Source organism: Ursus arctos, chromosome X, assembly GCF_023065955.2.
Source record: "Ursus arctos isolate Adak ecotype North America chromosome X, UrsArc2.0, whole genome shotgun sequence".
Lineage (NCBI taxonomy): Eukaryota > Metazoa > Chordata > Mammalia > Carnivora > Ursidae > Ursus > Ursus arctos.
In genome coordinates, this window is record NC_079873.1 from 10,721,534 (window position 1) to 10,744,324 (window position 22,791).

Below are 22,791 nucleotides of genomic sequence, written 5' to 3' on the forward strand. Positions count from 1 at the left end.
TTCTCTACAATTATCCAAGTTAAAGGGACTTGCCTAAATTTAGCCGTCTATTGGATCCAAGATGAACCTTCTATAAATTACTCACTCCACTAAACTAGGATCAGGAGCATACCCAAAAGTGTTAATGAGGATGTAAATTGTGTAAGAAAAATTAAAGAAGCCAAACACGTTGGTCTAAAGAGAGAAGAAGAAGAAAAAAAAAAGACTAAGGATTGCAGGATGGAGGATGATTACTATAAAATCTTCTAGTATTTTAGGGGTAAATTAAGATTTTTTTTATAAATCTTCCTCTCACACAGAGGAAAAGAATCATAACTTCCATTTATTGAACATCTTATATATGCCAGGAGTCACAAATAGATGAGCTCATTTCCATTTTGCAATTCTTCTCCAATTTGGGGCTTATGATCTCTATTTTAAAGATAGAGAAATTATGTTGTGAGAGAGAGAGAGAGAGAGAGGGAGAGGAAACAGCCAGTAAATGCAGGAGTCAGGGAGCAAAATTGTTCTGTATATTTCTACCCGAAACCCTCACTTAGCCACTGTGATCTATTGGGCACATGAAAAATAACATAAATTGTGACAAGACACTGAGAAGATTAAGGGTTTTGTTGTTGCTTTTGTTGTTCTTGTTTTATTTTGTTGGTTTGTTTTGAAATTTCTGAGCTTCCAGACAAAAATCTCTGATTTGCGTGTGCTCAGACTCAGGCAGGCTTGGAATTTTTATTTGTAGCCTTGTTTATGCGGGAAGACTCAACCAAGTCACAGAACGTTTTGGGATCATGTGCCCCAATAGTTTGCATTTTACATACCCCTGGAGACCCAGTTTCCCCAGCCTGGGCTTGGTCTTCTCTTTACCAGCTGACACCGCACTAGGAGAGAAGCCTTCCTGAGAACGCACAGCTCGTCCTTCCAACATCACCATTTGAAACCAAAGCATGGGAAACAATTTTTTTCTCTGCTTCGGGCATTAGAAATGCTATTACTCCATCAATCCCCTAGCAACGTAAATGTGTACACTGGCCCTCGAAAGACCCCCATATATATTAGTACTTGGTCTGCATATTTTCCACACATATATATTTTACTTTAGTATGAATATATGTTCAGACTCACCGTACAGGATTCCCTAGTCTGCAAATGCTATATAGTCTTGATCCTCTAAAAGAGTGGTTACTAACCAATTTGAGGTTGCGGAGTACTAATTTAATGACATTCTTTCCCCTGAAAGTGCCTTATAATTTATATATTAAAGCTAACATTACTTTCTGAATTTCTTGTTTCTCAAGATAATTGGAGGTATCCTGTGGTACTGCAAAGCCAGGCCGGTAAGGACAGAGGAAGTTCCAACAATCAAATCCTGGGATGTACTCAGGTAGCAAGCAGGGCATAAAGTTGAACATCAGGTTTGTCTTACCTCCTGGAGGTGATAGTGGGGTGGGCAGTAACAAACTCTCCCCAGGGGAGGCCCTTCTGATGGAGAAAACTAGAAACCTGAAGGTCCAGAGCAAGACTGAGTTGGAAAGCAATGGGCATGGCCAGGTGTCACAGACAAGAACAGGGGAGTGGGTGGCTCAGCGTAATTCACGAAATGGTTTGCCTGCCATCTCAGCTGGCCTTTATGAAACCAGCCCAGCAGCAGTCCATGTGGCATTTCTCTGGGGCATCTTAAAAACCCCATGTGGCCCCTGACGCATAAATTATAAGTTAATGATGGTCTGCAGTGAACTTGAACCATCTTTGGTACCAGAAAGGGCTGTCCCTGACCATGACGTAAATAAAGCAGATTGGTGATGATAGATTTAAAAAGCAGGCAGGAGGGCACCCGGGTTGCTCAGTGCATTAAGTGTCTGCCTTTGGCTCAGGTCATGATCTCAGGGTCCTGGGATTGAGCCCTGCATCGGGCTCCCCGCTCAGTGGGGAGTATGCTTCTTCCTCTCCCTCTGTCCCTCTCCCCACTTGTGCTTGCTCTCTCAAATAAATAAATAAAATCTTTTTTAAAAAAGCAGAAAGGAAGAGATTGATGAGAGAGAAGTGGAGGAGAACTGAGGTAGTGTCCTGGGTGCTGAAGAGGAAGAGAAGGGGTAACGAGGGGATGGTTGACATGGGAACAGAGGTTGAGCCATGAAGGATCCCTACATACCGGCTTTCCTCCTGTCCCTCCTCAGAACAAAGTCCTGATGAACAAGGGGGTATTCTTTGGAGAAAGGTGATCAGAGCATTTGAAGAGGGTACCGAGATAGACACTATATGGGAGTGAAATAATACAAAATCTTTCTAAGTCTTCCTCCCCCCGCCTTGGTACTGATCCTATCACCAGACAGAATTTCTTTCATTCACTGGCTTGTCGTTTGGGGAAATCACTTACTCTCCCTAAGATTTAGCGGCTACATCTGTAAAATTTGAAGACAATAATACTTGCTTTATGTATTTCATGGATGCGCAAGTAAACACCATATGAAAAAAGCACTTGGCTAATTGTCAAGTTCTTGAAAATGAGTTATTAACTATTGTAAGATGTTCCTCAGGGGCATGAGTAAAATGCTCCCCAAGAACTTGGAAAGAACGTGTCTCAATGAGCATTAATCTAGTAATACACACACACACTACACACAGAAAACATGCAGAGCTCAAGCTAGGGGTAGACCTGCATCTGAAATGTCAGGTCTTAGAGTAGGACACACAACTTCAATCACAGGGACCTGACGGTACACGGAGGCTGAGTGGGAAAGTGAGTGTAATTTAGGGAGCAGAAACCTAATCCACTGTGATTCAACCTGTTTGGAGAAAGGTTGTGGACATATGATTGTCCCGTTTGATCGCAGTGCTTCTCAAATATTTTTAAATGACCAATATTTTAAAATTGAAATAGAACAGAATAAAATAGAAAATATCTGAGGGCATGATGTGTTGCAAGGGTGAGAACTATTTTTAGTTGGTGTGTGTGTGTGTGTGTGTGTGTGTCTACCCCTGAACTCCAGCACCTTTCTCTGCTTTGGCATATTGTGTCATGGACCATAAAGTTTAGGCTTCTTCTTCTGATTACCTGCTCGCCTGACAAATTTCTGCTAACTATTTGTTTTTGCACGAAGCTTCCTTCTGAGGAGACAATGCCCTGACTTCCAATGGTATTCGGCTTGATGTGTAAATTAATTACAGCGGTATTTGGCTTTATTTGTCAGTTTCAATGAACATGAACGATGTAAGTCTTCCCTTAAGGTGGAACCACTTTTAGTGTGGAGAATAAAAACCAAGTTTCTAAGCCTGGACTGGGGTGAATTCATCAGTTTAAATGACACAGCGGGAAATCTTTTAGTGACAAATGACCTTCTCTGGTGACCTCGAACCTCGACCAGCTCGTAGGGTAACCAGCCCTCTCTGGAATGCCTGGGACTAAGAGGGGCTTCCAGGACACAGGACGCCCAATATTAAAACTGAGACAGGGGCGTCGGGGTGGCTCAGTCTGTTAAGCGTCTGCCTTCGGGTCATGATCGCAGGGTCCCGGGATGGAGTCCCGTGTTGGGCTCCTTGTTCTGTCCCACCCTCTCCCACTTGTGCTCTCTCTCTCTCTCTCTCAAATAAATAAATAAAATCTTTAAAAAATACCTGAGACAGTGCCAGGCAAACAGGGATGAGGCGATGTCCCTACCAGCACTAAAACAGTTTGAGCTGCGGCAGTGATCCTGGCCCAGTTGTCAGGAAGAGGTAGCGACGTGAGGGGCAGGAGGAAAAAGGAGACACTTTCTGCCCACAGGTGGGAACACACGAACATGCAGAGCAGAGGACCTAGCAGCTGCCTGGGCAAAGGGCTTGCGTCGCTTACGGTCCCCCATCAAGATCACTTGATTGAGGTTACATCTCTTCAGGTCCCTGCAGAGTTTCCCTTTCTCATTCTCCCAACTAGTTGGGAGCCTCCGACCACATCACCTATCTGCCCAGGCACTGGTGCAAATAACGGGCGACAGGACCAACACACTGAGGCTGAGGCAAGCCTGGATCCCCTGAAGGTCGGTCTCGGGCACACACTGCCCTCGTGGCAGCCCCAGACTTCAGACCCACCGAAGCCCTACCTCTTCACTGGTTACCTACATTTGGTCTCCTATTTATATTGTTTGATTCCAGGGTTTTACCATCGTTTTACTCCGAGTCTGCCTCCCTGCAGAGTGTAGCTCACGGACCGATGCCATTTTTGAGATCTCTCATCCCAGCACCGGAGCAGACAGTGTACTAAGAGTCACCCTGTCTACCGGGGACCCCACTCTGCCTCGAGCTCTTTTTTTCTTTTGAGGCGGGTGGTGGTGGATACAAACATGATGTTTATTGGTCTTAAGAAGGCAAGTCAGAGGAAAATATCTTTTCATAAAAGGTTTATACATATTTCCTTTCAAGGCCAAAGGTCAGAGCGACAATTGTGCCGCAGGTATTTGTTTCTTTCACTGGGGTACAATTTGTACGCAATAAATGCCCAGCTACCAAGTATACAGTTGGATCAGACTGACAAACCTATACACGCTTGTTAACTGTCACTGAATGAAGATAGAGGAAACATTTTCACGCATGATTGTAAGTGTCACAATCAGGTTTGAGAGGTGCTCTTTTAAATTAAAATTTTAATTTTGAAATAATTGCATGTTTACATGCGGTTTTAAGAAATACTGCAGAGAAATCCTGTATACCCTTATATACCCTTTACTCAATTCCTCCCGCTAGTAACATCTTGCGGAACTATAGTGCAATATGGCAACCGGGATACTGACATCTCTGCAGTCAAAATACGAACATTTCCATCAGCACAAGGATTTCTCCTGTTGTACTTTTATAGCGACACCAATTTACCTCCCTCAATCCCTGACAACCACTAATCTATTCATTTCTATAACTTTGTCATTTTAAGAAAGTGGTATAAATAACATTATTTGGTGTCCAACCCTGGGGGATTGGGTTCTTCCACTTAGCATAAGTCCCTGGACTTCTATCCATCTTGTTGCAGGTGTCAATAGTTCTTTTCTCCTTCCTGCATAGTAGCATTCCATCTAAGCAGCTGTTATACCTTAGGCAAGTCCCTCTACTTCTCTTGACTTTACTTTCTCCTCTGTAAAGTGAGGGAGTTGGACTGGAGGACACTACAACTTTTTCTTTCAATTGTGAAATTTTTATTTTATGGGTTCTCATCTCCCCTTAGATATCATTTTATGACGATAGAACACAGTTTACTCTCTTCTCTCTATACGATCTGCTTCCAGGCTAAAGGCAGGAGTAACAAACCCTGTAGGAGAGGTGGCTAGGGCAGGAAGTGGGAGCAGTGAGCTGATAATGTCTGATGATGTTTTCTCCTGAATTTTATATCTCATGAATGACTATTGGGGTAACCACGGGTTTGAGTTATGGCCCCCTCTCCTTTCTCCTAGCATCAAAATGAGCTTCATTACTTGACTTATGTTATTTGATTTTTGGCCTAGACTGAAAATCTGGTGGCCCCATACAAGGTTGAGGTCATAGCTAAAGGAAACCTTCAAAACAATCTAAATTGTTAAAGTTTTTGACATTTGCCAGAAGCCATCACAGTAATAGTCTACAGCTTTGCAAATCATGTTCCAGTTTAGCAATTATTCATTCCGCATGGGGTTGTGGCTGGTGCTGTGGTGGAGGTGTGGGGAGTGAAATATAAGCCCTAATAGACTGCCATGAATAATGGAGATCCATATTTACATTTGAGAAGAAGCGAAGCAGCACTAGGTTGATAATAACTATCCTTCCATCATTTCTACTGGAAAACTGGGGGCATTCCCTACTGTGCCTCCCTCCTTAGCACTTATATATTCAGGCAAGATAACTGCATAATACCTCTTAGATCCTGTCTCCATGTGTTCTTTCTGGAAAAAGTTCACCCCATATACAACTCTGAGACCTGAGCTTCCATCTTAACTTGTGCAGCTGCTCATCAGAACTGGGTGGATAATTCTGTATCATTAATTACCTGTGCTTTCACTCAGCTTCTCAATAGAGAACTTTTTTCACCCCAGTTAACTAAGACTCCATATGTCATTTATTTTTCTTGTGTCAATTTTCTCAGTTTTCAGATGAAAATATCTCAGCTAAGTGACTCCAGATTCTGGCTCTGCAACTCCCCAGGATGTCTCCAATTATCTCAAGAGGTGTCACAACATTCTTCCCAGACAAAATTCTAATTAATTCATTAATGAAAAAATAGGAATTTTGGAGACAGTAGGAGAGGAGGTAGGACTCTGAGTTCTCACAAAATCTAGCAACGGCAGAGTATTTTATTCCCAGAAGGTTGGGACTTGCTGGGAATGACTGAGTCAAGGTAAGCAGCAAGCGATATTGAAAGAGACCAGCCAATTGGAGATTTGAACTGGACTGCCTAATTAGAAATGATTTAGGTTTTTAAATCCAGGCAGTGCTGTATTTTCAAGCGAGGTGGGCATTGTTTGGAATTATCCATAGAAACAATGTCACAAATAATGATTGGTTTCTTGGGAGACCAAGGATTCCCAGAAGCTGAACTAATGTTATTAGTGTAAATTCTGGAAAGCTGGGTGGGGCAGGAGGTGTCCATGGCATGCAGAGGGGAGGTCCAAGACAGGGATTTCCAAAATTTTTCTTTCAGAACAATATTTAACATGGTTGGGGCTTGGCTTTGATGCTCTTCCATCTTCACTACGTTGCTTTTTTCTCTAGGTCTCTGTTTCCTAGTGAAACTTTGGGCCCATCTTCAGCAGCCTATCCAAGACAGTCATACTCGGTCCCCAAATGCTCATGTTCTGTCACTTTGGTAGTATGCAAGACAAAACCCTTCCTCGGAGAATTTTGGTCACCCTGCAAGTCTTTAAGATTGCCCATCATTTTACAGGGGCCCTATTTCCATTCTCAGCTTTCTGCTCCTAATTCCCACTCTAATTACTGACATCTTAAACTCCACATGTACAAAACTGGGCTCCTGATCTCTTCCCCAGTAACCTTTCCTACCACATCTCAGGTAATAGTAACTTAATGCACCCAGTTTCTCTGGCCAACAGTCTTTGTGTTACTGTTGATTCTTCTTTCTCTCACACCTCACATCCTACCCTGCAACAAATCTAACCTCTTTGACCTGTGAACTGGTACTTCGGTAGAACCACCACCATCTCTTAACAGATTCTTGGAATTGCTTGCAGTAGTCTAACTGATGTCCCCTTTTCTACCCTTGCCTCTGTAGAGTCATTTCCCAATAGAACTGCCACATCAGTCCTGCAAAACGTAAGTAAGTTCACATCATTGTGTTGCTCGAAATTCTCTAAGGTTTTGCCATCACACACAGAGTAAAAATGGAATTCCTTACAGTATATTACAAGACCCTATGATCTCCTCCCAGCATTCCCCGACTGACCTGTTCTCTTACTTTTCTTCCCACTACCTCCTCCACCCCCCACCTCGCTGTCTATCACTGGTGTTCCCTCAACACACCAGGCCAGCTCCTATCTCATTCCTTCTGCCTTGTCTCAGTATTCTCAAGGCTTACTCTCTACCAACTCTCAGGCCTTCTTGACAAAACTTTTCTAAATACTGTTCATCTATAGAAGAATAAATAAAGAAGAAGTGCTGTGTGTGTGTGTGTGTGTGTATACACACACACACACACATATATATATATATATATATATAAAATGGAATATTACTCAGCCATAAAAAAGAATGAGATCTTGCCATTTATGACAACATGGATGGACCTAGAGAATATTATGGTAAGTGAAATAAGCCTGAGAAAGACAAATACCATATGATTTCACTTATAAGTGGAGTCTAAAAAACAAATGAATGAACAAACAAGCAAAAAATAGAAACAGACTCATACATACAGAGAACAAACTGGTAGTTGCTAGAGGGGAAGTAGGTGGGGATGAGGGAAATAGATAAAAGCAATTAAGAGGTATAAACTTTGAGTTATAAAATAAATAAGTCATGGAGATGAAAAGTACAGCATAGGGAATAAAGTCAATAATATTGTAATAATGTTGTATGGTGACAGATGGTGACTCCACTTACAGTGATGAGCACTGAGTAATGTATACAATTGTTGTATTGATACGTTGTCCACCTGAAACTAATATTGTATGTCAACTATACTTCAATGAAAAAAAATAACATGCAATACCAGGACTCAGCCCTGACCTTGTAATAATATCATTCAATGTCCTTATAAAATCTCCACTGGCATATGTGGTACCATGAAGGGCCATTTCACACCTTCATTAATAAATGTTGCAATTACATTCTAAAAATACAGCCATGTTTACCAATTAATTTTAATGAACCAGGTTATAGGTAAACATTCACTATGCAATATGTTGCTGATTAAAACCAGAACATTATTAGCATATGGTGAAGTAAATCATCCTGTAGATATTCATGGGAAAGAGCATATTTTAACTCTTAATTTGTTATGTTTGACATCAATAATTTTTAGAAGTTTGCTTCCCATCACTTGACTTGTATGGTTAAGCACAAATTTACCTACAATATCTTTGGTCCCAAATATTCTCCACTTACAGATCTTTCCCATTTTCAGGCTCACATCTCTCGTTTTATTCTATACAAGGGGCACCAGAATGGGCTAGTTACAGCTTTACTTCTCAATGGTTGTGTGACTTTGGACAAACCCCTGTTCTTTCTGCATCAGTTGCCTCAATCTTAACAGGAGAACTACAATGATTCTCTTATTTCCTCCTTTACCCCCCGCCCCACACAAACTCTCCTTTCTCTCTCCCCCTCCCTCCCTCCCTTTCTGTCTCTCTTCCTCTGTCTCCCTGTCTCTCTCTCTCTCTCACACACACACACACACTCACACACACACACACAATTATTGAAAACTTTTTTTAGATTTTACATTTACATAGGAGTTGCAAGAGAGTACAGAGGGTTCCTGTATATCCTTCACCCAGATTGCTCTAAAGTTAACATCTTCCACAGCCATGGTCCACACATAAAAACTCAGAGAAATGTTGGCCTCATTTGAAATCACCTTGCATTCTTTCACTTCTTAAAATTTTGTTCATCTGATTTCTGCTTCATGGGATGCCTCTTCACTCGTGCAGCTATCCGTCTTCACACAGGAAGTTCTCGCAGATCGCTCCGAGCCTTCTTCCACTGCAGTCTCCCAGACCTCAATATCATGTGGTAGCTCACATACTTCTTTGACATTATTTCTTCTTATGCCTCATGTTTCCCACGACATGAGAACCTCCCAGCAAGAAAGGACTATAGCCAGGGTCCCATAATGATGGAATGGAACAGAGTCTTCCCATGTACCCCTCATTTCCCCTCGCCCTTGTTGACCATCTTGGACTGTTATATAAACAAATAACAAACTGTTACTGTGTTAAACCTCTGAGATTTTGAGTTTATTAGAGTATATAACACTAAATAAATTATTGTAGAACAAATTAGGTAGAAAAATCACTGTGAGAGGTACATAGTTCTTACAATAAGAATGTCTAAATGGGTTGTAAAGTTGATGGTAAATCAATAAATAATTATTTTTGATGTTTACCTACTATCAGAAGGTTATGAGTTGTTTTTTGAGGTATGGTATGCACTGGCTTTTCACTTGAAAAGTGAAAAACAGGATGAATTTATGGCTGTATTGGAGACCAAAATTATAGGAGCGAGGCCTCAACCTCCTTAAGCCTATGTTGTAGGTAGCTTTTCACTATCACTACACCCTGAATCTCATGAGCGCTTTTGTAGCCTCTTTGCTGTGTGATTCCCATAATCTTGGGAGGCTGACAGGATAAGAAATGTTAATCCCACTTTTCAGATGAATAAATCAGAGCTCAGAGATGTTACCTGAATTTCCCAAGGTGAGAGAACGGGCCGTGACCATCTTGCAGATCTCCGGCCCCTAAATTCCGTAGGCCTCCAGCTTGCAATGTGGGGATGCTGCATTGCAAAATGATTTCTATTTCCCTCAATGCAAAATACAATTTTTCATCTTCGGGGTTTTATTCATGCTATTCCGACTCCAATGCCCTTGTTTTTACTTTCGGCCACTGTCACTTCCCTGACACAAGTAGTCCTCTCTCTCCTTTCCTCCCTCCATCCACATGCCTACATGTAGTCTCACCTGGGTTTGGGGATGTAAAATGGTGTAGCGACTATGGAAAACGGTTTGTCGGTTACTTAAAATGGAGTTACAATATGACCCAACAATTCCACTCCAAAAAATATAGTCAAGAAAATTGAAAACATGTGTTCACACAAACACTTGTACACAAATGTTTATAATAACCCCAAACTGGAAACACCGCACAGGCCCATCCATTTGAATTATGAGTAAATAAACGTGGCACATCCATACAATGGAATATTACTCTGCAATAAAAAATAATAAAATATGTGGCTGAATCTTGAAGCATTATGCTACATGAAAGAAGTCAGACACAAAAGGCCATGCATTATATGATTCCGTTAACATGAAATGTCCAGAATTAGCAAATCCATAGAGACAGAAAGTAGATTAGTGGTTTTCCTGGATTAGGGGGAGGAAGGGAGTGGAGAGTAAGTGCTAATGGATATGGAGTTTCTTTTTGGCATTCTGGAATTAGACAATAGTGATAGTTGCATGATCTTGTGAATATGCTAAAACCTACTCAGTTGTATACTTCACATGGGTGAATTTTATGTATGCAAATTATATCACAACTTTCAAAAAGGCAAAAGAGAAGTCTTACCTGGCTCACACCTATTTGCAATTTACTATTCCACACATGCATCAACTCCTCAAAGAATCTTCCCTCCTATCAACTCCCCCAGACAGCCACAGTGCTGGCCCACATGCTGGCTTCTCTGGGATTTTAGCTCCTTCATTTCTGTCATCTGAATTTCTTATGACCACACATATTACTTTAACTATGTTTTCTTTTGAGAATGTCCAGATATTTTTAGCAGACTTTTTCCCTGCTATCTTAGGCTACCATGTTGTTGGAACCAGAGGTTTGTAATAACTCCATAAAGGGATTCCTTGCATCCAATCTCACAATTCTCAAATCTATTTTTACAATTACAGCCAGAGAGACGATTTTGAAATGCAAATGTTACTCTCTGACTTAAAAATGTGTCATGGCCCTAAGGAAAAAGACCAACTCCTTGGCATGACTACAAGGTTCCCCAGGATATGAATCATACCTATCGCTAAAATCTCACCCATGGGGTGCTTGGGTGGCTCAGTTAGTTAAACCCACGACTCTTGGTTTTGGCTCAGGTCATGATCTCAGTGTCAGGCTCCATGCTGGCTGTGGAGCCTGTTTAAGATTCTCTCTCTCTCTCTCTCTCTCTGCCCCTTGCCCCCACTTGTGTGTTCACTCTCTCTCTTTAAAAAAAAATTTTTTTTAAATGATAAAATCTCACCCTTAGCATTCCTGACCTCATTTTCTATGTGTTGGTGATAAAGCACTGTTTTTCTGCAAACAGGTCATGTTCTCTTCTACTGCAGAACATTCATATAAGCTGTTCTTTCTGCATAATCCCTCCCCACTTTTAGCATCTCTAGTTCTTATTGTTCCTTCTGGTTTCTGCTTAAACGCTACTTCCTCCAAAAGGCCTTCACTATGTACACCCTGATGGCATGTGCACTTGCCACTTTATAACATCCTTAATCTTGTAATTATTGTTCAGGATCTGTCTTTCTGTCTTGGTGCTAAGCTTCCTAAGAAGTAAGACTGTCTATCTTGTTCACTCCTTTTCGCCTAGCAATTAATCTAGTGGCTGGCATATAGTAAGGCCTTAATAAATCTTTGGGAACAAATGAACAGATTAAGCACTCCATTTGTGAATGGAGTTCTCTGAATGAAGCTTTGCTTAACATCAGATTGCTGCCATCAGTTTTAAGAAGGGAACAACTATTTAAGGAAGTTTCTCTTAAAAAAAATATATATACATATATACATATATATATATATATATATATATATATATATATATATATGTATATATGTAGTATTGGGAGAATTGTGATTCTTGAGAAGGGAAGACTATAAGCAAGGCAGAAACCCAAATTCCTCTTTGAACTCATGCAACGAAGGCTCTGAGCCAAACAGGCCAGAGGGGAGAAAGACAGGCATGGTTTACAAAACCTCAGCGCTGGCATAGTAATGAGATTCAATCAATGAGAATGCTTGGATGAGACAAAGGAATCTTTAAAAGGTGAGCAAAAATAATTTTCTATTTCTTCTGGATCAGTGACCTCCAGTGGGACTTAGAAAAGGCTTAGGACACGTATCACCATGTCAAAGAGCAGGTCATCTTGTCACAAGCACAGAGTAAGCATGGAATCACTGGACTATGAACCAATAATACAATTTGGATTCTATCACCGTCCCGTCAAGATACTCCTCACATTGCCGTCTCCCAAACCATTGATTTTAAGAATCAGGTATTCATTGATTAGAAGACCAGAATTTGTAATTGTGTCCAATACATTCTTATGATCTCATGAAACTTGATTCTATTTTTCTTTTAACTTTAAGTTTAATCATTCACTGCTTTTGCAGATAACATCCTTTCATGCTAATGTTCATTTTTACTGCAGGACACAGAGGCAGGACTCTTTTTAAAGCTTTCCTTCTGTGTCAAGATATAGAACGAACATTACTTCCGATATGTGGGTTGTCTTTGCTTCTTTTCTTTCATCCTCCTCTTCCATTTATTTTTTATTTAATGGTGGAGGCAGAATGAGAAGGAGCTTAAAGAATGAGGTGTTTTCAGAGTCTACTAAGTATCTTTTCCCATTGACTCCATCAGGAAGATAAAAAACAAAGCCAAAAAAGTAATTTTAAAAGATAAAAATAAACAAAACACAAACATTTCAAAAGTGATTATTCTTATTTTCTGCAAAAAATCCTGATACAGCAGTCTTTGATATTAAAATATGACCATTTAAAAAGCTCTCTGTAGATATACCCATTACTACCATGGGAAGTAGATGTTGTTAGAAAATTTTAAAAGTCTCTATTAGCGGGAGAAAATAGATTATGAAAAGCAATTCCCACGGCAGTGATGATATCTAAATTGTGTCCCATCACTCCAATAGCTCATCAAATATTGACTAAATTTTCTACTTACTTAATGTGCCTGAAATTCTGATACTGAATAGTCAAGTAGCTTATCAAAGCTATCTTTTACAAATTCAAATTCCTTTGGAAGGATTAAGGAATCATTTTCAGGTTAGTGTAAATTAGTTCAACCAGACTGCTTTCATATTATCTCAATTTCACCGAATAACTCAGAGATTCAGAATTTTGATGGGGAAGGGATGGAGGACTGGGGACAGCAGGAAGATACAGATATCCTTAAGAGAAGGGCAAAAAAGGCAATATAAGACTTATAAAGAGAGATAAGAAAGTACTAAAGTAAAAGGGAACTTTCTTCTTCCTCCCAACACCTGAATTAATTCAGTATTCAGGCATTATATATAATAGATAGTATAATAGTGTAGTTAATATATATATTATACATATAATATATACAGTTAATAATATTTAGTGTAACAGTATAATTAATGCTATTAATATTAGTGTCTGGTTAAATCATGGTTTATACAGTCTTCTAGAACTATATGCAACTGATGAATCATTGAACACTACATCAAAATACTGTATTCTGGTTAATTGAACATAATAAAAATATAAATAAAGATCTATTGATAGAAAAAATAAAAAATAATGTTTATTTTTTGTGTTAGGTCTGAAAAAAAGAACTATCTATACGACCTAGTTGCCATTTAAATATATTTATTGGAAAAGATATTCTGAGGTTGGAAAGATACCTTGAGATTCAAATCTTGGTCTAGAATCATACTTTTGATATTATAGATTTTTCCTAAGTTGCTATGTGCATCATATCGCATCACTTTGGAATATAAATTTTTAGGCCAGATACAGTAAGAACCCAGGTGCTTAATTATTAGTTATTCTTTCTTTGAATTCATAAAGGAAAAAAATCTTAACATATCCACTCCTTGGCTGGTTGGGACAGAAAAACCTCTCTCCAGTACTTTTCCAGACTAATGCTTATTTTTGGAGAGTAAGCTGTTAGAGTATACTGACATTTATAAGGAAGAAAGAGAAAAATCCTCATTTTTTCAGTTCTCAAGTTGTCACCTATCAGGAACATAGCCAAGAACAAAAAATAAGTTATAAAAATAGCTCTGAATGACCCAAGAACCAATATGCCCTGCTCTTTACTCATAGGAAAACTACTCAGGTTAATCTCAACCCTTATTTGCTCTTACTTTACATACATTTCCAGTAAGTTGCACTGTCTGGTTTCCAAGTCCAAAATAGTCTGGAGGCAGTGAACTAAGGGGTGGTATGGAAAGAGGCCCTCATAGAACATTGTAAGTGACATATTACTTTTAAGACGATTTATCTTTATTTTCTTGAAGACATTTTTTTGAAGCTTACCTTTCTTGAGTAAATACTCTTTCCCAACTTTAGGGCTGAATACTTCAGACATTACTTAATTATATCTCACTCAATTTGATGAGGTAGGAATTACTATCCGCATGCATTCTCTTCTACTTCTTCTCCCTTTCTCTCATAGAACTAAGTGGTTAGGCAGGGATATTATATTTATCGAATTCATATTAAATTCATATTATAGGTTATGCAATATTTGAAAGATAAGGCTATAGCTCAAATAGCATGAAGGGTATTGTTCTAGGAAAAACTGCTCATGATTGCTGTTAAGAGAATGCATATAATCATATATCCTGACCACTCCACCTAACCCCATCACTGCCCCACCCCACCATTTCCATGGCAGCTGATTTTTGCCTGTCATTAGAGAAGGGTCCAGGAAAGACACAGGCAGGTTTCTCGCCTATTCCACACTAGCAGCCAATCACCACCTTATGCTTACGCAGTTTGTTCTACCCTTAAATTTAGGTAGAACTTAGGCAAGCCTGCAAGCATTTGTATGTATGTGTATAAAATGTTCTCAAATTCACTAGTAATCAAGGAAATGCAAATTAAAACCTGTTCATGTTACTTATAATAAGAATACACTGATGCTAGGAGTAGGAATTTGCAAAACAATTTAGAGATTAACTTGGCAATACCTACCGATGTTATATCTATCCTATTACCCAGAAATTCTACTCATAGATCTATGTGCTAGGATTAACTCTCACACATGCACATGCGGACAGAAATATAACACTACTATTGGAAACAATTTTATGGTAGAAAAATCAGGAAGAATCCAAATGTCCATCATCAAGACAATATTCCCATTATTGCTTATCTACCCAATAGAGTAATATACAGCAATGAAAAATCAACTGGCCCAGAGCTACATATATCCACATGGATGAAAATCCAAGTTAAATACTGAATGAGGAAAGCAAGTTTCAGGGGATACAAACAGTATACAATTTATATAAAATTTAAAACTCTAAATATTATTCGAGCAAACACACACACAAAATAAAACTCCAAGGAAATCCTCCAAACGCTAGACCATGATTACCTTTGGAAAGCGTAAATTTTTATCAAAGAGGCATCAAAAAGGAGCATTAATTCTTTTGGTAATATATCATTTTTTAAGTTGGGCAAGCTATACATATGTACATTTTATTATTCCAATATTTTTTTGTATGACTGAAATATTTCAATATAAATCAAAAATATGTAAAATTAAGGGTGCCTGGCTGGCTCATTTGGTAAAGCCTGTGACTCTTGATCTTGGGATTGTGAGTTTGAGCCCCACAATGAGTGTAGAGATTATTTTATATATACATTTTATATAATATATTAATATAATATAATAATATAAAATACATAAGTATATATAATTTTATAATTACATAAAATACTGGTTACTACTAAGTCACAAAAACTGACACACTAAAGCCAAAACTCTCTTAAACAAATATCATCCAGACGACAGTGGAGTTAAGTGTGAGACAGAAAACCATCAAAATCCTAGAGGAGAACATAGGCAGCAACCTCTTTGACCTCAGCTGTAGCACCTTCTTATTAGACATATCACTGGAGGCAAGGGAAACAAAAGCAAAAATGAACTATTGGGACTTCATCAAGATAAAAAGCTTCTGCACAGCAAAGGAAACAATCATCAAAACTATGGAATGGGAGAAGTTATTTGCAAATGGCATATCTGATAAAGGGTTAGTATCCAAATCTATAAAGAACTTATCAATCTCAACACCCATAAGACAAATAATCCAGTTAAGAAATGGAAAGGCATGAATAGACATTTTCCAAAAAAGACATCCAGATGGCTCACAGACACATGAGAAGATGCTCAACATCAGTCATCAGCAGGGAAATGCAAATCAGAACCATGATGAGATAGCACCTCACACCTGTCAGAATGGCTAAAATCAACAACACAAGAAACAACAGGTGTTGGTGAGGATGCAGAGAAAGGGGAACCCTCTTACACTGGCGGTGGGAATGCAAACTGGAGCAGCCACTCTGGAGAACAGTATGGGGACTCCGCAAAAAGTTAAAAATAGATCTTTCCTGTGATCCAGTAATTGCACTACCAGGTATTTACCCAAAGGATGCAAAAATACAGATTCAAAGGGGGTACATGCACCCCAATGTATAGCAGCATTATCAACAATAGCCAAACTATGGAAAAAGGCCAAATGTCCATTGACTGATGAACACATAAAGAAGATGTGGTATATATACGCAACTGAATATTATTCCGCCATAAAAAAGAATGAAATCTTGCCATTTGCAATGACATGGATGGAGCTAGAGTGCACCATGCTAAGCGAAATAAGTCAGTAAGAGAAAGGCACATACCCTATGACTTCACTCATATGTGGAATCTAAGAAACAAAACAGATGAACATATGCAAAGGGAGAAAAAGAGAGGTGGTGGGGGAAACAAACCATAAGAGACTCTTAACAATAGAGAACAAACTGAGGGTTGCTGGAGGGGAGGTGGGCAGGGGATGGGCTGAATGGGTGATGGGCATTAAAGAGGGTACTTGTTATGATGAGCACTGGGCGTTGTATGTAAGTAATGAATCACTGAATTCTACTCCTGAAACCAATATTGCACTGTATGTTAACTAACTAGAATTTAAATAAAAATTTGAAGAAAAGATGACAATGGATGTTGCATTTCCCCCAAATTCAATTACTTGCTAACCTCCACTAATAGAAAAAAAGCTGAATTTTAGGAAGTGGAAAGATGCAAATATTCAGACACAAATGGGCACACACACACACACACACACACACACACACACACACACACATACTCACCTGCATACTCATTAATCACTATAGTAAAAAGATTCATGTATGAAAGGCATGTATATTATACTTCGAAAAATATGATAAGTAGGCATTTTAATGGCCATAAGTGACAACTAGCTTCAGGGAAGAGGACAAAATAATACATTATCCAGAAACAAACTGCAAATCTCAGGAGCGTGGAATGATTTAGTGTAGGACCAAATGTTTATGATACTAACATATATTATTATTACTATAGTCACTGCTTTTATTGTCAATAAATCTGTCAATTTTTCTGTCCATCCTTTTATTCCCTTAACACTATACTTTAACCAATCAAGCAATGTTACATTCTCTTCTTACTTACTTCTAGAAGCTTAACCATCAATAACATGCCCCTCTTACTCGTGCAGATGCATTGATTATTTCTAAGTGGGCTAATGAAGAGAGGCACAGAGGGAATTTCACTCTTTGAACACTGTATTTCATCCCAGGTCCCTATTGCCTATGGGAGCGAGGAGAAATGGCTAAAAAGCAAAGCCCACTGCTTTGTACTGGCCTCACCATATCAGGGATCTGTAGGAGCAGTTTCTATAGCCGGGAATTAAGGTCTTCATATTGGTTTTTATTTTCAGAGAGAAATAGTTTTTAGGAAACTAAAATAACCCATTCTTCTTTTTCAGGATCATTGAGATGCCCTATTGGAGAACTCCTTAGTTGTTTGTACTACTGATGTTATATATCTTCTTGCTCAGATGTAAACTCCTGGATTCAGTCCACTAAGTTAATGTAAATAACTAGGTGAGATTCATTTAGAGTGAAGTTTTAGTTTCTTTTTACTCCTGAAGGCGATGCTTCTAATTTTTAGCAGAAATGTGCCCTAGGCTAGAGGATTCAGGCTTAAAGTAATTTTTTGTTCGTTGTCAATAGTTGCCTTTTAGGTTGTTGTAATGAGTAAAGCTTAGTGGTGAAGTCCACCCAGACAGGATCTTTTTCAAGAAAGGCATGCCGTGTAGACCTTCGTCCCGAAGTAAGGGAGCAACTAGTCATAAGCCGGCTGAAGCCTTCCACTGATGCCTCTACTTTATGATGCATCGCAGACAAAACTGGTGATGGTAAGTTTTTATTTGTATGCTTGAACTTGATAAACAGCCCTCAAGAATGCCATACTAGTTAATTCATTTCATCAGTTAAAAGCTAGGTATCAAAGGGAGAATCCCTGAAGAGAGCTAGGAGTGGATGAGAGAGTAGTACTGCTCTGATTTTTAATGAAAACGGCCAATAGAATGTAAGTTGATTTCATCCATTACTACTCAAAAAAGATAACCCCCAAGGCTTCGAAGTCAAGTTTTAACACATCTTCACACTGTTTGGAAAGACCATTCATTCATTTACGGAGTAAGGAATTTGACTCACACGGATTAGACAGTCACTGTTGGAGAGAGATGAGTGTGCCCACTAGTGCTCAGCTAGAAGCTGTTCCTTTTTGTAAGAAGATGACCCAGGAGGAGACTACACGATGTGCTGGAGAAGATGGTCTTCCCCGCGATGCTGCTCAATGAGGTGCTGCCTGGCCGATGGACTGCTTATCACCTGCCTGTGGTACGCTTGGGCAGACACTGGACTTCTCTAAATGTAATACCTGCTCCACTCTGGAGCTGTCTTTCTGATACTCCAGAAATTTCTACCTGGCCGTCTATTTATTAACACACCAAAACTACAACACCCTGCAAAAATGTACGTTATACACAATGTAATTCAGGGACCTGCTTTAGGAAAATTAATAAGTGTATGCAACCAAGGCTTCCCTGCAATTATCTATTGACATGAGCATCACTGGTAAACACAAGATAGCGAGTATCCCAGATCTCAGTGCACAGTCTGTCAAATGCACCAGGGAACTTGATTAAAAGGAGGCTAAGCCTCATGATATCTGGATAAAGAGCCATTATCTCCTTTGGAAACAGAATATACAAATTCCAAGTCATTACAGCCTAGGTAAGGTAGTTTCCTATTAAAAGATAGGAAGGGGGGAAAATTGAAGACTGCAGGGCCGAGAAAGCACTCTCAAAGATTTGTCCTTGACATCTGACCTTCAATTCTTTGCCTGTTTCATAGCTCTCTTCTCAAGACAATTACCCCATTGCCTCCCTTACTTTTTCTCTCATGCGTGAGTGTGATCTAATAGAAGAATTGAAAGCAAGTGCTTTGGTGAGTCACTTTGCGACGTTGGCCATAAATTTCAAGAGATATTTATATTTGCAGGCTGACATTTTTAAGAGATTTATCACCATGAAAGAGAAGAAACACACCTACTACATTTATTGTATGTGTTGCTACAATATGGTGCTCGTGACTTGACGATAATCTACAGTTTATGCTGTAGTGGGATTTATCCAAAATGAAGAGATTTCCCTTTCTTCCACAAAACATGTAACACGCTATTGGCCATATAAGGAGGCAAGTTAAAACTGTGTTACTGAACATTGAGTTTTCAGAATATCTATAGTGTTCACTTAAAAAGTGCACATTCTTCTTTTATTAGTAAATTTTTTGTTTGTATTTGTCATTAATCTTACTGTTACATTTTACTGAGACTTTTGCTTTATAATCAAGTCCTCAGGCTTCAGACCAACTTGATATCGAAGGCTTCTCACATGGTGGCATAAGGGGAAGATGAGTGCAGGGTATGTGCAAACTCTCTGTACTATCTTTGCAACTCTTCTGGAAATCAAAAATTATTTCAAGACAAAATGTGTTCTTTTCTGTTGTTTTGTTTTTAAAGCGTTCTCAGGTGAATTTTTCATTTGCCAGTGTGTGGACATTGGATTGAATTTTCTATCTGAACTTTATTAATTTCTTTTCTTTCTTCTTTTCTGAGACAGCAGGTATGTGCCAAAGATTATGGTCAAATAGGTACACCTTTTATGTCAAAAGTATGTATTCTTGTGAGAGGCTTTTTTTTTCCATTAAGAAGGGGTAAATGGCCATTTCTTTTAACCATCAAGAACATAAGACAATGTATACACCGTAGTAGAAATCCAGCTGCTTCCTGAGGTCGGTGTGCAAACAGTGTTTCTCATCTTCACGTTGAGCAACAAGCTCAAACTTCAGATTACATCATCAGCTATAAATTGTTTTATTAGAATTTCTCTAGTATGGACTTCTTCAAATCCTTTTATTTTTATCAGGACAAAAAATTTTAAGCAGAAGAAGTACTCAAATAATTTAGGCAGAAGTGCAAATTAATTTCAGCATATGCTTTCCAAAATGTTTCCATTTTGTAAATAGAATTACAGAAAGCAAAACTTAGCATAAATGGGTGAATTTATGGTCTTATTGGGCTGATATCTAAAAGCAGATCAATGAGGTGCTTGCTTCAGCAAGACATAAACTAAAATTGCAACAATACAGAAAAGATTAGCATGGTCCCTGTGCAAGGACGACATGCAAGTTTGTGAAGTGTTCCATATTTTTATGTCCTTTAAAATTATGTTCAGTTCTTTGCTTTAATAAAGTTACCCTTGCATCAAAAAAAATAAAATAAAATAAAAGCAGATAATGGGGATGCAGATCTTCCTAGACCTCTGATATGCACATTATCAGTTACTACTTGGGAAAAAAAGATTCTACCAAAAGAGATCTGGAATTGACCTTTCTTTCCTTCTTTTTTTCCTCTGGCACAGTCATCTTGCTAGCCACGGGCACCACACATTCAGGAAAAGGGCCATTTTAGTATGGCTGCTGTATGTTATATAATGTGCCTCTAGGAAGCGCTAACATATAAGGAACCCTCTTTTACAAAGCTACACCTTGCACTGGGAATTGGAAGGCAATTTATTTTCAGAGTCTTTCTTTTTCTCTTTGGCTGGAAGGCTCAACCAACCCTTCCTAGGTAGGCTCCCCTTGGGTAATCTTCCTAGCAACATCTCAGCAAGCAATTTGTTTTTCCTTGGACAAGCTACAATTCATGTTGTTGGGCAGACTGAAGATGTTCTTGTAAGGCCGTCCTTAACCGAGCTCTCTATTCTGGGTGCTCCTTCAGTAGCTCCTACATATGGGGTTACCTCAAGGTTTTTCTTCAACTGGAAATGCTGCCATATTCTAGGTTCATGGGCTTTTTCTACCAACTTTGGACATCTGGAGTGCGCTGGCTATGCCCAGAAAGAGGTAGACGACCTCTTTGAGACCTCTAATCTCTTCTTTCTTGTCCCAATGGGCCAAAATTATTAGTTGCTTAAGGTAGGGTGGACATGTTGAATCTCAAATCTGCCAATGCCACTGGCCAACTTATTGAGTCTTTTGTCATCTATAAAATAAAGGTCGTAATTCTTACCTCTTAGAGATTTTGTGAGAGTTTAACATGATTGATTTCATATCTACATAGATACAGGTGTATAAAACCCTCTTGCAGGTGCTCCATATCTTTGGTTTTCTTACATTTTTATTTAAATTCTAGTTTGTGAACACGCAGTGTGATATTAGTTTCAGATGTACAATTTGCTGATTCAACATGTCCATACAATACATGGTGCTCATCACAAGTGCACTCCTTAGTCCCCATCACCTATTTCACCCATCCCCCCACCCACCTCCCCTCTGGTAACCATCAGTTTGTTCTCTAGAGTTAAGAGTCTGTTTCTTGGTTTGTCTTTCTTTTTTTCCTTTGTCCATTTGTTTTGTTTCTTAAATTCCACATATGAGTGAAGTCATATGGTATGTGTCTTTCTCTGGCTTATTTTGCTTAGCGTAATACTCTCCAGCTCCATCCACATTGCTGCACATGGCAAGATTGCATTCTTTTTTATGGCTGAGGAATATTCCAGTGTGTATATATACCACATGTTTTTTATCCATTCATCAGTGAATATACATGTGGGTTCTTTCCATGATTTGGCTATTGTTGATAATGCTACTATACACATTGGGGTGCATGTATCCCCTCAAATTAGTATTTTTCTATTTTTTGGTAAATACCTAGTAGTGTAATTACTGGATTGTAGGGTAGTTCTATTTTTAAATTTGGATGAAACTCCATCAGAGTTTTTTCAGAGTGGCTTGCCTTTTTGAAAACAGTCTTGCCTTTTTATGCACTCCTAGAATTGGTAGTGGTGGCTCCTCTCGGTCCCTCTAGAGGGCAGCCCCAAGCAGTATCCTTGGAGCCATCAAGTTCGACCCACTGTGTGGCATATTTCTGCCCAGATGTCTCACTTTTTAGCAGTAAGTGGAAAGTCTTTCAGGGGGCCTAGTGGAGCAAGACCGATACTAGGGGTGATACTAGGAAGTGTTTCTTCAGAGCTGATCCTCTATCTAATGCGTCTTGAAACCTAGTCCCACAGTGACCCAAGAGAGCCCACCAACCAGGCAAGAATAGCTGTTGCTTCCTCTGTAGTGTTGAACTTTGCTACCAGAAGAACTAGGCAAATATTCTTGGGCTGAGAATCACAGAATTCAAACTGAATCACAGATATTCTCTATCCACTTAAGCCTACAGTCCAAACTAAGTGCAATAATGATGCCA

The 22,791-nt window shown here is 39.1% G+C and overlaps 1 long non-coding RNA gene and 1 other non-coding gene across 2 annotated transcripts in view; one reads left to right on the forward strand and one right to left on the reverse strand.

The window, feature by feature from the left end:
* The window catches only part of LOC123002228 (uncharacterized), a 237,538-nt gene that overhangs the window by 112,518 nt on the left and 102,229 nt on the right, over window positions 1-22,791 (reverse strand). The gene's annotated exons all lie outside the window — the stretch shown is intronic.
* LOC113240823 (U6 spliceosomal RNA) lies at window positions 20,643-20,747 on the forward strand. The gene has a single exon (XR_003311319.2). It is a non-coding gene; the product is annotated as a U6 spliceosomal RNA (small nuclear RNA).